This window comes from Miniopterus natalensis, chromosome 9, assembly GCF_054644295.1.
Source record: "Miniopterus natalensis isolate mMinNat1 chromosome 9, mMinNat1.hap1, whole genome shotgun sequence".
Classification (NCBI taxonomy): Eukaryota; Metazoa; Chordata; class Mammalia; order Chiroptera; family Miniopteridae; genus Miniopterus; species Miniopterus natalensis.
Window position 1 is genome coordinate 56916891 of NC_142089.1, and position 14093 is coordinate 56930983.

The window sequence follows — 14093 nt, forward strand, 5'->3', positions numbered from 1 at the left end:
TTTCTCCTTCTACCACCTGTATCTCCATATTCAGCTGTGTCTCTTGTAGTTGTATCTTTTCCCCCTTTTATCCAGTTTAAAATCTCTGATTTTAATTATTGCGTGTATATACTTATATTTAATGCAATTGTTAATATTGCTGAGTTTAAATCTACTGCTTTGCTATTTATTTTCTATTTGTTTCTTCTGTTCTTTGTTCCTGTGTTTCTAGCTTATTTTAATCAATATTTCTATTATTCCATTTCGTTTTCTCTACTAACATTTAGTTAGCCCATTTGTTTTATTCATTTATTTTTTTAGGAGTTGCCCTAAGCCTTACAATATGTGTTCTTAATCTCTCAAAGTCTGTTGTAAACTAATATTATACCAGTTCATGTTTAGTGTAAGAGCTTTTAATAGTATATGTACGTTTACCTCCCTCCTTTCCTTTGTACAACGTTTGTTAAATATTTGGTGTATATTATTATGTTACTGACCTCACAATACTGTATTATTTTTATATCTTAAAGACATTAAAGAAAGAAAATAGTCTATTATATTTTTCCACAATTTTACCATTTCCCATGTTCTTCATTTATTCCTGTAGATCTGTCTTTCCCTCTGGTATTATTTCCCTTCCGTCTGAAGAGATTTTTTTGCTATTTCCCGTACTGTGGATTTGCTGGCTATGAATTTCTGTCACTTTTGTTTATCTGAATATGTCTTTATTTTGTCTTCAGTTATGAAATAAATTTTCACTAAATGTAGAATTTTTAGTTGAGAGTTTTTATTTTCTCTCAACAATTTAAAGTTGTAATTCATAGTCTTTGGCTTGGATTATTTCTGCTCAGAAATCAGAAATTATTCTTATTTTTGTTTCTCTGTCATGTGTATTTTTCCCTTTGGATTCTTTAAAGATTTTCTTTTTATCTTTGCTTTTCCTACAGTTTGACTATAATGTATTTTTGGCATAGTTTTTTATGTATGTCCCTGCTTGGGCTTGGTTGACATTCTTTTTGCATCTGTGGGGTGATGATTTTCATTAAACTTGAAAAAAATGCAGCCATCATTTTTAAAAAGTAGTTTTTCTGCCCCTTCTCTCTCTCTTCTTATTTTCAAACTCTAATCACAAGTATGCCTTTCTTGACACATTTGAATATGCTTTATGGAGGCCAGGTATTTATTTCTGGCTAATACAGGAACTTTTTGAAAGATCAGTGTCTTGTCTTATTTTTCTATATCCTCATAATATCACATAGCACATACATGGAAGAAGCTCAAAATATGTTTGTGGAATTAATTAAACAAGTGGTTGTAATAACTATTTATTTACTCCTTACCATGTACCACTTACTCTTTTAGGTACTTTCATGTGAATTACTCATTCCTACCTCACAACAACCTTGAGAGAAAGTTAACATATACCCTAATTTTATGGAGGAGTTAAACTGTGGCTTTGTGTCAACAAGACTGCTCAAGTTTACAGACTTCACACAATTAGGGAGCTGGCATTAAACCAGCATTGAAGCCATTTCTTTGTGATTAATGGAGAAAGGGAAAGTGCACAGCATCGTCCTACACTACTAGGCTCGAGTCTGCCTCTCATCCTGTATCATCATTCATTAATGAGAGGAAAATAAATTGTGGGCAACACCAGGAACTGAGGAAGCAGATGGCGAGATGGCCTTAACTGAATGGAGCTGGGCGTGCCCAGCAGGGGTGTGCTCCAACTGAGATGGGCAGCGAGAGGGCAAGGCTGGGGGCAGGTGCCCCATTTGCACCTACACATGCAGTTTAAGAGGATGGCAACAACCAGCCATCCCAGTGATCCCAGAAAGCTTGTTAGCTGCTGTTTCTTATCTATTTTGGTCTCTGCAAAATTGATCAGTTTTAACCTCGAATGGGAATGACTTGTAAGGGCTTAGAAAGAAAGAACATTGCATATGAATTCTCAGGGAAAGCACTTCCAGGCACACCATCAAGGTAAACAGGAGCAGTATTTTGAGTTTATTTTCTGTCCTGTGCTTCTTGTGATCCTGGTAATTTCTGCTGGAGAAAGAGGTTGCCTTTTACCTTCAGAAGAACATGATAATTAACTAGTTATTTATGTCTATTTCATGGTACTATTAATCTGTCTAAAATCTATCTTAATTTATACCCCTGTACCTTCTGTTTATTCACTGATCTATTTATGTATCTAACATCTCTCCTTACTACTTTTAAATTTTATTCTGCTTTGCCAAAATCTCCACTCTCTCCATGCCAATTTATGGCATTTTAAAATATACCTTGTTAGTATATAGTTTAGACAATGTTAACATAATATCAGGTATTGAGGGCAAGTGAGGAATCTGCTTAAGTCCTTAGGAGAAGCTAAAAAGACTATTAACAACCCAAGTCCATAAAAAATATCTGTTCCAGTCATGCTGGTGATTTTTTATTAGTCCTTCAAATCTGTAACAAAGATCTCTAGAGCAAGACCAATGTTCTAGTAGAGCGCAATTTCCAATTTCTTAGCTAACCTGATTTTGTCTGTTCATACATATGCATGATTCAGTGCTGTTCCTGAATACAAAAAAAGGAATAAGAAAAATTCTTTGGGGCTCTACTTCCTTTTTATTTTATTTATATTCCTTGAAATGCCCTTGAAATTTCATTTGCTAAGGGAAGCTAAACAAATAATTGCATACTAAAAGGGAAATGAGACCAGCAAGCTAGATAATTTGTAACATCAAATATTCTTTTTCCACGGTTAACATTTTCTCTGCGAGGAATCAGGAGGAGTAAACAGACCAATGTATCTTAAATGCAATAACTGGTAGCAATGCCAAATGCATGAAGGGAAAATACCTCAGGATACACTTTCACAGTTCTGCCTCATCAGAGCTGGATGCAATATGCTATCACAATAATGGGAGTCACGCTTGTCATATTTCCCCTGATCTCTAAAGCAGGATGCCAGTGCGATACTAATGCACCTTGCTTCTCTCTCTGGCTATCAACATTCTGTTCTTGTTATTGGGGCCTATTACATACTTTGAAAAGTTTCCTCTGAAAACAAACTTGACAGCACTCTGAGGCCAATGTAATGAGACAGGCACCAGCACTTAGCTGGAAATCAATCACGACCACAAACGGAAAGACTGGGTAATCTTTCAGATGTTATTTGGGATTTGCAGAATCATTCTCTGTGGGAGGCAGAAAGACAGTGTGAGAATGAAATTTAACTTCTCTGGCATGACACCCAGTGTCTCCAACTCCGCCATCAGAAGAGTTTGCATGGTGAAACACATTTCTCATTGACTAGGAGCTGAGAAGCGTCTTAAAAATGAAGTATTATGATTTAAATGAGCAGGGTTGAATTTGGAAACAGCTAGATGTCCAATCTCAGGTTAATGGACTGTTTATATTTCTGTTGCCAAATAGTTCCCCTGTTTATGTAAGAAGCTACTATGTTTTAACGCTCTAACTTCATGGGATGGTGAGGATTCTGAGTGCTAAAAGAACATTAAGGAAGGAGTTAATCTACTGCTTGGAATTGAGTATCTGGTCCTAAATTCCTACTCTGATCACCAGGAGAGAGTTAGAGGTGGGAGAGATGGAAGAAACTGGGCAGAGAAAGGAGAGGTGAGAGTAAAGAGACTGTCAGGCTTCTCTGCCTTCAGGCCCAAATCATTTTCCAATAAGGTCTGGGAACTCACCTGCTTTATTGACCTTTAGTTACTTCTATCCCCCACTGTGTATATCGTGTACACTTTCTTCCCCACATCACACCTCTGGGTGATTATCCTCACACTCACCTCCACAAACCCATTAGCCCATTCTCCCCAGCTACTCCTTCCTTTCATGTCATCAGAGACAAGCTCACACATTCCCTATATTATTTTAAGGGCTCTACTGCAGCTTTCTGCGAAAATCATGGATGTAATATGGCTATAGTAGAGGTATGTGCCCTAGAGGGATTTAAAGGACCCAGGGGCAATGAGAACAGAGGAAGAAGATTTATAGAAAAGATGTAGGCCTCTAGGGAAATTAGCTCCCACCCCTCCCGCTGAGCTGGAAAGTTCCTAATCATGGAACCACAGGAAAGTCGAGAGGCTTGCACAGGAGCACCGACTATTTCGAGAAGATATCCGAGTGCAGGGTTGATCCAGCATGCAACGAAACTGAGTTCTAATTACTGAGGGGCCACTTGTCCAAGTTCGTTGGGTGAGTGAGGTGAATAGGTTTGCAGACTGAAGTCTCCCAGGAATTCTCACTCTATAAGCACCCTATGCAACTAGTATGAACATGTGCATCACATACGATGTTCTAGCCACCAACGTTCTTTGTTCATTCTTGTAATAAGGGCGTCTGATCGCTGTGTGAAAGGCCGTGGAGTTGGAAGTGAAGGGCTTGGACTCGAGCCAGGCTGCTTGCACTTGACCCTGGCTCTGCCACAGAATACCTGTGATCTTAGTACCTGTGCTCTCATCTGAAAATGGGACTAAAAGTGGTGCTCAGGATTAAACGAATATATATACATATATCACTTAGGGCAGTGCCTGGCGTAGTGAGCACCACATAGGCATTTGCTGCTATCGTTACTCTTCAAAGCTGTTGCCTAGATTTCTGGGGAAGGGATGGTTGTCTCCACTTGGCCTTTGTTGTTCTTTTTTTCCCATATCTTAGGCCAGGCCAGCTTTGGTGCTGGACTTCTGCCATGATCCTGGCTTGGGTTTCCAAGCCAATTGTTCTTGGCTACCCCAATCTATGTCAGGTTTTATTTTCTTGAGCGACTTACTAGGATATTTCCAGCAGGCTCTGGTAGAGCCTAAGTGTATAAGATAATTTGCACAAATGATGTAACAAAAGGTGAGCAAATGGTTGCCGATCCCTAGAGGCTCTTACAATGGTGGACTTGGTCTGTCGTTCCTGCCTCCCTCTAAGGCACTGGCTGGTAGCCCCACAGAGCTGCTGCTCGCCACTTTGATCTTGAGGAGTAGAGCGCACGAGCCCCCCTATGTCTGTCCAACACAGGCTGTGGGCGAGGCTGGCGAGACTTCCCTTCATTCTGGCCCCTCTTCCCACCATGGATTTTACAAAAGCCATTGAGGCAGAGCAGTGTTGAGGGGTATCCCATTGGCACTCTGCCTCTGGCAGGAGAGGTTTCTGTGAGAATATGCCACAGAAATGCTAGGAGAATTAGTCACCTATTTAAAGAAAAGAATATATGTAAACTGACTGGCACATGCCTGACACAAAATATAGCACCTAGTAAGTGATAATTCTTTTAGGGATTGTGTTATACAGAAAAAGATCACTTTGGGGCATTGTCTCAAAAGACTAATGAGACTGTAGTGTATGTAAATTAGCAAACAGTGCCGGGCACTCGGGAGGCAGTCAATATTTACCTAGTTCGACTATCCCTCTTCCTTTGCCTAAAATCAAATGACTATGTCAGGGCAGATCTGGGTCTCTAGGCACCCAATTAAGTGATCTTTACACATGTTGTTTCCTTTCTAGAAACTTAAATTTCAGGATTTCAAAATCACTTGTGAAAAAATAACTACTTTTAGGATGGAGAGAGATTTTTAAAGAAAGAGTATATGTTTTGTTCAAATGTATTAGAAATTAGAGAAACATTGATTGGATTTAACTATATTTAACAGGCATATGTTGATTGCATGTAAATTATTTGTGGGAAATCAAAAATACATTTCAGTCCTGCTTTCAAAGAATTTACAATCTATTTGGGGAATTAATGTCCACCTGAAAAATCTCAGGAGGTTATTGTCAGAATAATGTGATTTTATAAGTAAAAGTGCTTTGTAAATTGAAATCAAAGACAAATTATATAGACATGAAATAGTAAATCAATATAAAACATATACTTGTAGATATTACTAAATAATATTAACACAAGTTAATTGACTAATTGATGAATTATTTCTTATCTGCTTTTAAAAAAAGCTTAACATGTTTATTTAGTGAAAGCATTGTTGACCACATGAATTATTCCCATGCTTTTCTTTATAAAGATTGCTGCAACAAGCATGTCTATAATAGTTTTTTTACTTCTTTTAATTTGATTCCTCATGATAAATTCCTGAGTTGGAATTGCTATGTGGCTAATCTGCTTTTTAACCTTTTTATTAAATTTCTAATTATATTCACTGTGCTTTTAATTTCTAGAAGTTCTATTTCGCTCTTTTTCTAAACTGCCTCCCTGGTCATTTTTCACAGTCTCTTATTCCTTAGTCATGCTTTTATTAATTTATTTATGTAAAAATGTTAAGCATATACTTATTTTGTATTCTCTCCATGGTCATTTGAATATCTGCCCTCTTTGCAGATCCAATTGCTTGATTTTTGTTTCTCTGAATAATTGTTCATGGTGGCTTGATTTCTCAAGTGCATGTGTGTGTATGAAAGAAAGAGAGCTCATGATCCTTGGAAACTTTTTCTGTGGTATGATTTCCCATAAAGAATTTGTGTATGATTCTGCCAGACTCTGGGAACACATTAGACCAAATTCATGACTTAGGTATTTGGGTCCACATTACCATGTGAATTCTCGCCTCAAACCCAGAAGACTGGGTTATGGTTACAAATGTTCATGGAGGTTCCTGTCTGCTTCTCTACAAGCCAAGGCTGAGATTGGAAATTTTTCTTAGTTGCCTCCTTAAGGCTAACAGAAGAAAATTTTCATGTTTACCCATCAAAAAAGTTGCCTTTCCTGGTCCCAGCTTTATGTGGGAGGATCTCTGATACAACTCCTACTTTGTATATGGCCAAAGCTTTTCTTCTTTAATCTACAAATAGCCTATTAAAGCTGAAGCCACCTACTTCATCAGGTGCTTACTTCACTTGTTCAATATGACCTGACATGTGAGGGCTTCACTTATTTTCATTCCAGTTCACTTATAGCTTGAAAAATTTTTTTTTTAAATTATCCAGCATTTTTATACATCTTTTCCTGGACACATTTTTCAGCTTGCCATATTGCTACTTGCTTTTCCATGAACCATCATATAGTATTATCCTAATAGCATTTTCCTGTAAAAATAAGCATAATTCTCAAACAAAACAAATTATTTTACTTACAGATGTCCCCTCGTGTTGGAGGTTTAGGGTGCTACTCTCACCATGTTCTAATCAGAAGAAAATGGGCTCAGGGAAGCATGTAGGGAACAAAGCACCCTTATCAATCGGGGCCCATATTTCCCAGAATTCAGACATTTTTAGAGAAGTTAACTGAAGGATCTGAGAATCTCCCCCCACCCTTCACCCCCTTCTCCTATTATTGGATGCTGCTGTCTGAGTAATTGCATTAGCAGAGTGAATTCCAAGACACTGAATTAGCTGCCTGCACGGAAGTTTTAGCCCATCCTCATAGTTCCAATTATGGCAGAACAGAGAATCTGGGAGAATGTGGGTCTTGATTCTGATATAGATCACACTGTTAATGAGGAAACAGAGGCAGACGACTGGCCTTTCCTAAGAATCCTGAGTGTTTCCTGCTAACTCTACCTGTGTGGCATATGACCCAATATATGTGATGCTCTCTGAAAACAAATAAGCTATTTTTTTCTGGAAAAGAAATAAGTAAGGAGTGAAGAAATTAATATATTGTCCTTGCCAGCATTTTCCCCTTGAGCCGGTGAACAGAATCATCTATAAGGGAAGGGGAACATGGGGAACATGGAGAGAGCACTCCCTACACATTATTTATTTAACCATTCCCTTACTGTCAGACATGTAGGTTATTTCCAGTCGTTTATACTATAGTGAATATAGTTGCATACCTCTCTGACCACATCTTGGCTTGTCTTCTTAAGGTAGGTTCCCAATGTGGACTAAGGGTTCCAGGAGAAGAGCATGATTTACTTCTCCAAGTAAATTTGACAAAGGCTGAATGATCTGATTTATATTCTACCTGAGTAGTCTCACCATATGGTGCCAGCATTAAGAATGACCATTAAGAAAGGTTTTGACAAAAAGATTGAAAAACAGTGGCATTTAATTGTATCCATTTATATTTCTTTCATTAGAAGCAATGCTGTCTAATTTTCATGTTTATAGGACATTTATATTATTTGTGTATGTCCTTTGCTCATTTTTTATTGGTATATTGATGCTTTCTTTTTTATTTGTGACATAGGCTTCTGTATGCTATAATGATGACAACCTTTTTTCATATTTGCTACATGTAGTTTTCCTCATTTTTCTCTCTGCCTTTTAATTGTCTTTATAGTGGTGTGGTGGATATTGCTGTTTTCCACCTGAATTTGTTCCTTCCTTTTCCATAGTGTGGTATAACTGGGCATGTGGCTGCTAATTAGAGACTACTTATTCCAACCCTCTTAGCAGTTAAATTGAGCTATGTGGCTCGTTCTGCCAATGGGACATGAGCAGAAGAGATGGTTACCATTGTCTACTCAGGCCTCTAAGACAGTGGGGGTGCTTTTTCATACTCTTCCCCCTGCTTACTAGCTGGAAACACAGGTTTGGCATAGGTCCAGCTTTGACCATACAGGAAACAACAGTCCCTTAGAAGACAGCAGAGCAAGGAATTGTAAGAACCTGGGTGAACCTGAATGGCACACCTTGGACTCTTAGGTGAGAGCACATAAAATGCTTTGTTTTTTAAGTTGTGATGTTGACTATTACAGTAGTCTACCCTTACTCTAATGTCTTTTGTTGTAGAGAAGTTAATTTTTTAAACCAGTAATCCATTTCTTTATGACTTTCCTCATTGCTTTTATGTAGAAATTTCTTTCTCAATCTAAGATATTATAAGTATTTATTAATTTTTATAGCTTATTATGGTATAATTTAAAAAGTGTATTTCTTGAATCCATTTGGAATTGGTTTTGATGCGGTAAAGCTGAACACATATGTAAAAATATCATGCACTTGTTTCAGCACCAAGGATTGAATAATCTCGCTCTCTCTTTTTTTAAATGTTTTATTCTCAAAGTTTTCATTTTTTAAAAAATAGATCTTTACTGATTTCAGAGAGAGAAATGGAGAGGGAGAGAGAGAGAGAGATAGAAACATCAATGATGAGAGAGTCACTGATGGGCTGCCTCCTGCACGCCCCCGACTGGGAATCGAGCCCACAACCTGGGCATGTGCCCTGACCAGGAATCGGACTCCGATCGCCTCGATCTTAGCTTGATGCTCAACTGCTGAGCCACCCCCGGCCGGGCTGAATAATCTCTCTTTTCTCCATTGTTTTATGGTTTCATTTTGCTATATGCTTATACAGATTGTCATTTTTGAAACATCTATTCTATTTCATGTAGAGCCCTTTTCTTTATTGTGAAAGTAATATAAAATTTTAATTATTATAATTTTATTTTATTTTATTTTTTATTATTATTATATATCTTTATTGATTTCAGAGAGAGGAAAGAAGAGTGAGAGAGAGAGAGATAGAAACATCAATGATGGGTCATTGATCGAGCCCACAACAGAGCATGTGCCCTGACCGGGAATCGAACCCCGATCACCTGGATCCTAGTTCAATGCTCAACCGCTGAGCCACGCCCAGCCGGGCAATTATTATAATTTTATAGTTTCACTTAAGGAGTCACTATTTTTTTTCTTTGAACTTATTTCTTAAAATTTTCTTTGTGGTTTTTCTTATACTTTTTTTATATTAATTCAGAATCTTTTATTAAGCCCTTGCCCCCTCTACTCCACACCAAACAAAAGTCTCATTAGGATTTTGATTATTACTGTATTTAAACTCTCACATTATTTGATTCTTTACAATATTGAATTTCCCTATCCACTAAAATAATGTCATTCCATTTATTTGTTACAAGTAAAAGAAACTTTATAGATTTTTAATGCAATCCTATACATCAATTTGTTGCAATTTTAATATAAATAATTTATAAGCAAATATATTAAGTAGCAAATATAATTAGTATTATGTTTTTAACATGAATTGCCTGTTTTCCTATTATGGTTTCTAAATAATTATTCTGCTATATTAGAAAGCTTTGCTTATTGAATATTTGCCTTGTGTGTGGCCTGTGTAGTAACTTCACTGAGGTCTCGGCTGGTTTTCAGCCGATTCTCTGCATGCGTTTCCTCTGTGCTATCACAAAGCCCCTCAGGTAAATTCTTTACAACCATTGACTTGGTTTTATTCAGTGACAATTCTGCTCTTTACTGCTTCTATTGCAGACCTTAATTCTTCTATTTCATTTTGTTTCTTTATAATCTTTACTTATTCCAGCCAGATCTTTTTCATCTCAGTCTATTAGGGTTATCACTATACATTTCTTAGCTCCTTTTGTTGAAACCATTGCTTTGGGGTTTGTTAGAAGTGTAAAAAGAAAGATGATTGTACAAAACTTTTAACGGCCTTTCTTGTAATATTTACAGTAATTGGAATCTTAGGATTCTTAAGTATAGGAAGCCCATATTATTGATATGGTTTATTAGTTACTATTTAATGTTTTCTTATATATGTTAAGTCTAACAGGAGTTTTTTGTCAGCCTATGTTTATTTTTATTTAATGTGCTTAATAAATACCACATTATTTTATTTTCACCTTCTGGGTAGGCTAAATTTCAGTGAGAAACAGATGGCAGACTCTAATTGGGTAGTTTGAAGAGAGTCTAATAAAGAGACTATTTACAAGGATATAGGTGGGGAGCAGGAAAAACCCAGAAGGAATAGTGCCAAACTCCAGAGCTAGTGAACCAAGAATGACCAAGAGGAGGAATGGTTACCAGAACCCAGAAGAGCTGTGTGGAGAGGGTCTCCTGATTGAAGCTGTGCCTTCCATTGAGGCTGCTCCTAGATAGCAAGAAACAAGTTCAAAGAATAAATTACCAACCTTACTCCTATCCCTAGATCTCCGTCTGGCGCTCTCCACTGGCCCAACTCACCTGGAAGTCAGAAGGCAGGGAGTTCCATTAACCAGGCCATATAAATCAGCCTCCAGGTGCCTAGATTAGGGTGGAGAAAGATAAATCTGGAAAGGTAGGCAAACAGTATCAAGTACATCAAAGAGTCCTTATCTTTGCATTGGCTCAAACATTACTCTCCATTCACTCCCCAAGCCTTGATTCGGTGAGTGCTCTGGGTGGAAACCATACAAGGTCAAGAGTGCATTTCATGAGGAAAAGAAGGAAAGATAGCCTAGAAAGATAATTCACAAGAGGTCGCTGAATGGGACAAAATATCATTGGAGCCTGGAGAGGAGGTGGGTAGATAGCTCAACTGTGTGTGGAGCTCCTCTCTGGGCAGGCTTAGAAAGCTTCTGCAATGTCTCATAAAGAATTGTAGAGCCAATAACAACTCAAATCTTCTCTTGTATATCTCAATCATTTAAGAAGTTCAAGTACATAAACCAAAGCAAAGCATGGTCACATCACCCACTGTCTTCCATTGTTTTTTCCCTGAGGAAACTTGTAGGAACTCCTTACCCACCTAGTCCAGAAAAGTTCTGGACTACAAGTCCTGCGTTTGTCTTTTTATCACCTCTCTTCTCCAGGTTCCCTCTGCTGTATAGTACCTCCCAATATGCCACATTTCCCTCATTTCACACAGCCCCTTGGAGCATGCAGATTTTCTTTTATTCTTACTGATTTTTCTCTGTAGAACCTCCCAGGATGACTTTGCCCTTCATTTTCCAGAACATTGAGGAGTGGAGAGCAGGTAAGCGGGCAAGAGCCAAAGCCTCCGAGTCAGGTAGTGGGAGGGGAAAGCTTTGGATGAGTGAACAACTTTCTCACATCTTCTTCTGTTTTCCTCTTTCCCCCTTACTAAGAAGGGAGAGGAAGGATTTATGAAAAGACTGAATTGCTGGGCCAGATTTGCCCCATGGTGGGTACGGCAGTGAAGAATTCCACAGCAGAAAGGACGTTTGCAGGAAAGCTGCTCTTACTGTTCTATTTGCACGGTGGAGCTTGGTAGGCCCGAGAATAAGCCTAAAGGTGTGTGTTTTTCCCACAGAAGGTTTTTCAAGCCTACTTATTCCTTTGAGTGAGGTGTGTACATCTGGAGGTTTTCTTTGTCAGGCCAGATGAGCTGGTGGTGTGAGGGCCTATGGTCTGGACTGGAAGTGGGTAGGTGGTTGTACCTGCGTCCATGACGCTTTGTGAGCCCCAGGAACCCCATTTTGGGGTCTTCCCAAGCGTTACTGTGAGTTTTTCAAAGGATACGTGTGGCAGCGGGATGACGTCTTTCCTGGCCTGCCAACCTGATTTCACGGAGATGTTGATAAGCAGTCCCCTCAGGGAAGCCCAGGGTCGTCTTGACATTTGGGATAGAGCCTATTTGCCGTGTAACATTTACGTGAAGGACTCATAGCCGGGGAGAAACAAAACAGATTTATTTGCTTCCGTGTAAACATTTAGGATTTTGCTCAAAGGGAATCTGTTAAATGAAGAAAGGACAAGTGAAAATTCAGGGGAAGAGAGAAGAGAAGTTAAAGATGAGAATGTGCACATCAAGAGTTCCACCTGATCATAGTTTTCTCTTTGAATTTGGGGCCTGGGCAATACTTATTAAACACGAGGACATGAACTGACATTGGCCTAGAGAGAGTTCATCCTTCAAGATCTCTGCTGAGGCTGGCACTGAGGAGGGAAGCTGTGAGATGAAGTATCAATACCTCTATTTCACATATGAGGAAATCGAGTCTCAGAGACATTGTGACAATGTCTCTGAGATCTGTTCTAGTTCCAAAACAACCTCTGCCCTTGTTCTGAGATTTAAGTAGGCACATTTCTTGTTTTTCTAAAAGGTTGTTAATACCTTGAGAATGAGAAGAATATATTACCTTGAGAATGAGAGACATATATATGCGTTAAAAATCCAATAATTGGTGCAAACTTAGTGCCTTGCACACTGTAGGCACTCTAAAGGTGTTTGCTCATTTGATTGTGGTAATAATAATAGGGACTATTTATTGTGCCAGGTCTTTATAGAATTATCTCATTTAATCATTACAAGAAGTATGGGATTTGGTACAATTATTATTTTCATTTAAAAAATTAATAACCAAGTTTGAAAATGTAAAGCGATATGTATAAGGTCACACACCTTGTCAAGGTGGAGCTGTGTCTGAAACCAGAGCTGTCAGAGTCAAGAGCTCAGGCCCGGCCGGGCGTGGCTCAGCGGTTGAGCATCGACCTAGGATCCAGGCGATCGGGGTTCGATTCCCGGTCAGGGCACATGCCCGGGTTGAGGGCTGCAGCTGATCAATGACCCTCTCATCATTGATGTTTCTATCTCTCCCTCTCCCTCTCCCTTCCTCTCTCTGAAATCAATAAAGACATATTTAAAAAAAAAAAAAAAAGAAAAAAAAAAGAGCTCAGAACTTTTTCCCTCATTTCTTCTCCATATGAAGTCACTAAGAACAACTCATTATGAAGGCCTCTCATTCCAGATTTATAATCATCATTCTTTAGGTTTTCCTGAGACACAGTTGGGAGTGAAGGCAATTTACCAATCTGGTGGATGGTATTCACCATGGCAGGCTCAGAGGACTATCTGAATCCAGACCAGCACAGATTAGCACACCCATGTGTCAGTCTTTGTCCAGAAGTCGGTTCCTGCCTCCTAAAAATAGCTCAAGGTCAAGGAAAGCTAATGTATTTGTCAACTGGAACTTTAAATCTCATGAAAAGGAAAAAAATAATAACCTGCAAACAACATTTGAACCTTGGTTGCAAACTTTTAGAGAACAAACATACACATGCCACGCACACACCACATACACACAAACACACTTATTTTGTCACATGGCAGTGGTTTTGAAGTAAATATATCCCACTGAACTGATTTTATATCTTGTCACATTAATGTTTCAGAGCACTCAATATAAATATTAAAACTAATAGCTTCACTCTTCAGCTATTACTCTCCATTCCCTGAAATCATCATAAAACTTTCAAAGCCTTTTAGAACATTACACACTTGAATCTGATGGTGGGGAAAGGAGATTCACACAACACAGCCCATACGCTTAAATAATAGTGAAGAGCTGTTTATAGAATACGCTTTATTTATTCATCATTTCAAGTAAAGTTTCCGTTTTGATGGAGGGGGGAAAAAATCAAAGTATAGCTGTCAAGGGAGAAGGCTGAAGTATTGCTTTTCT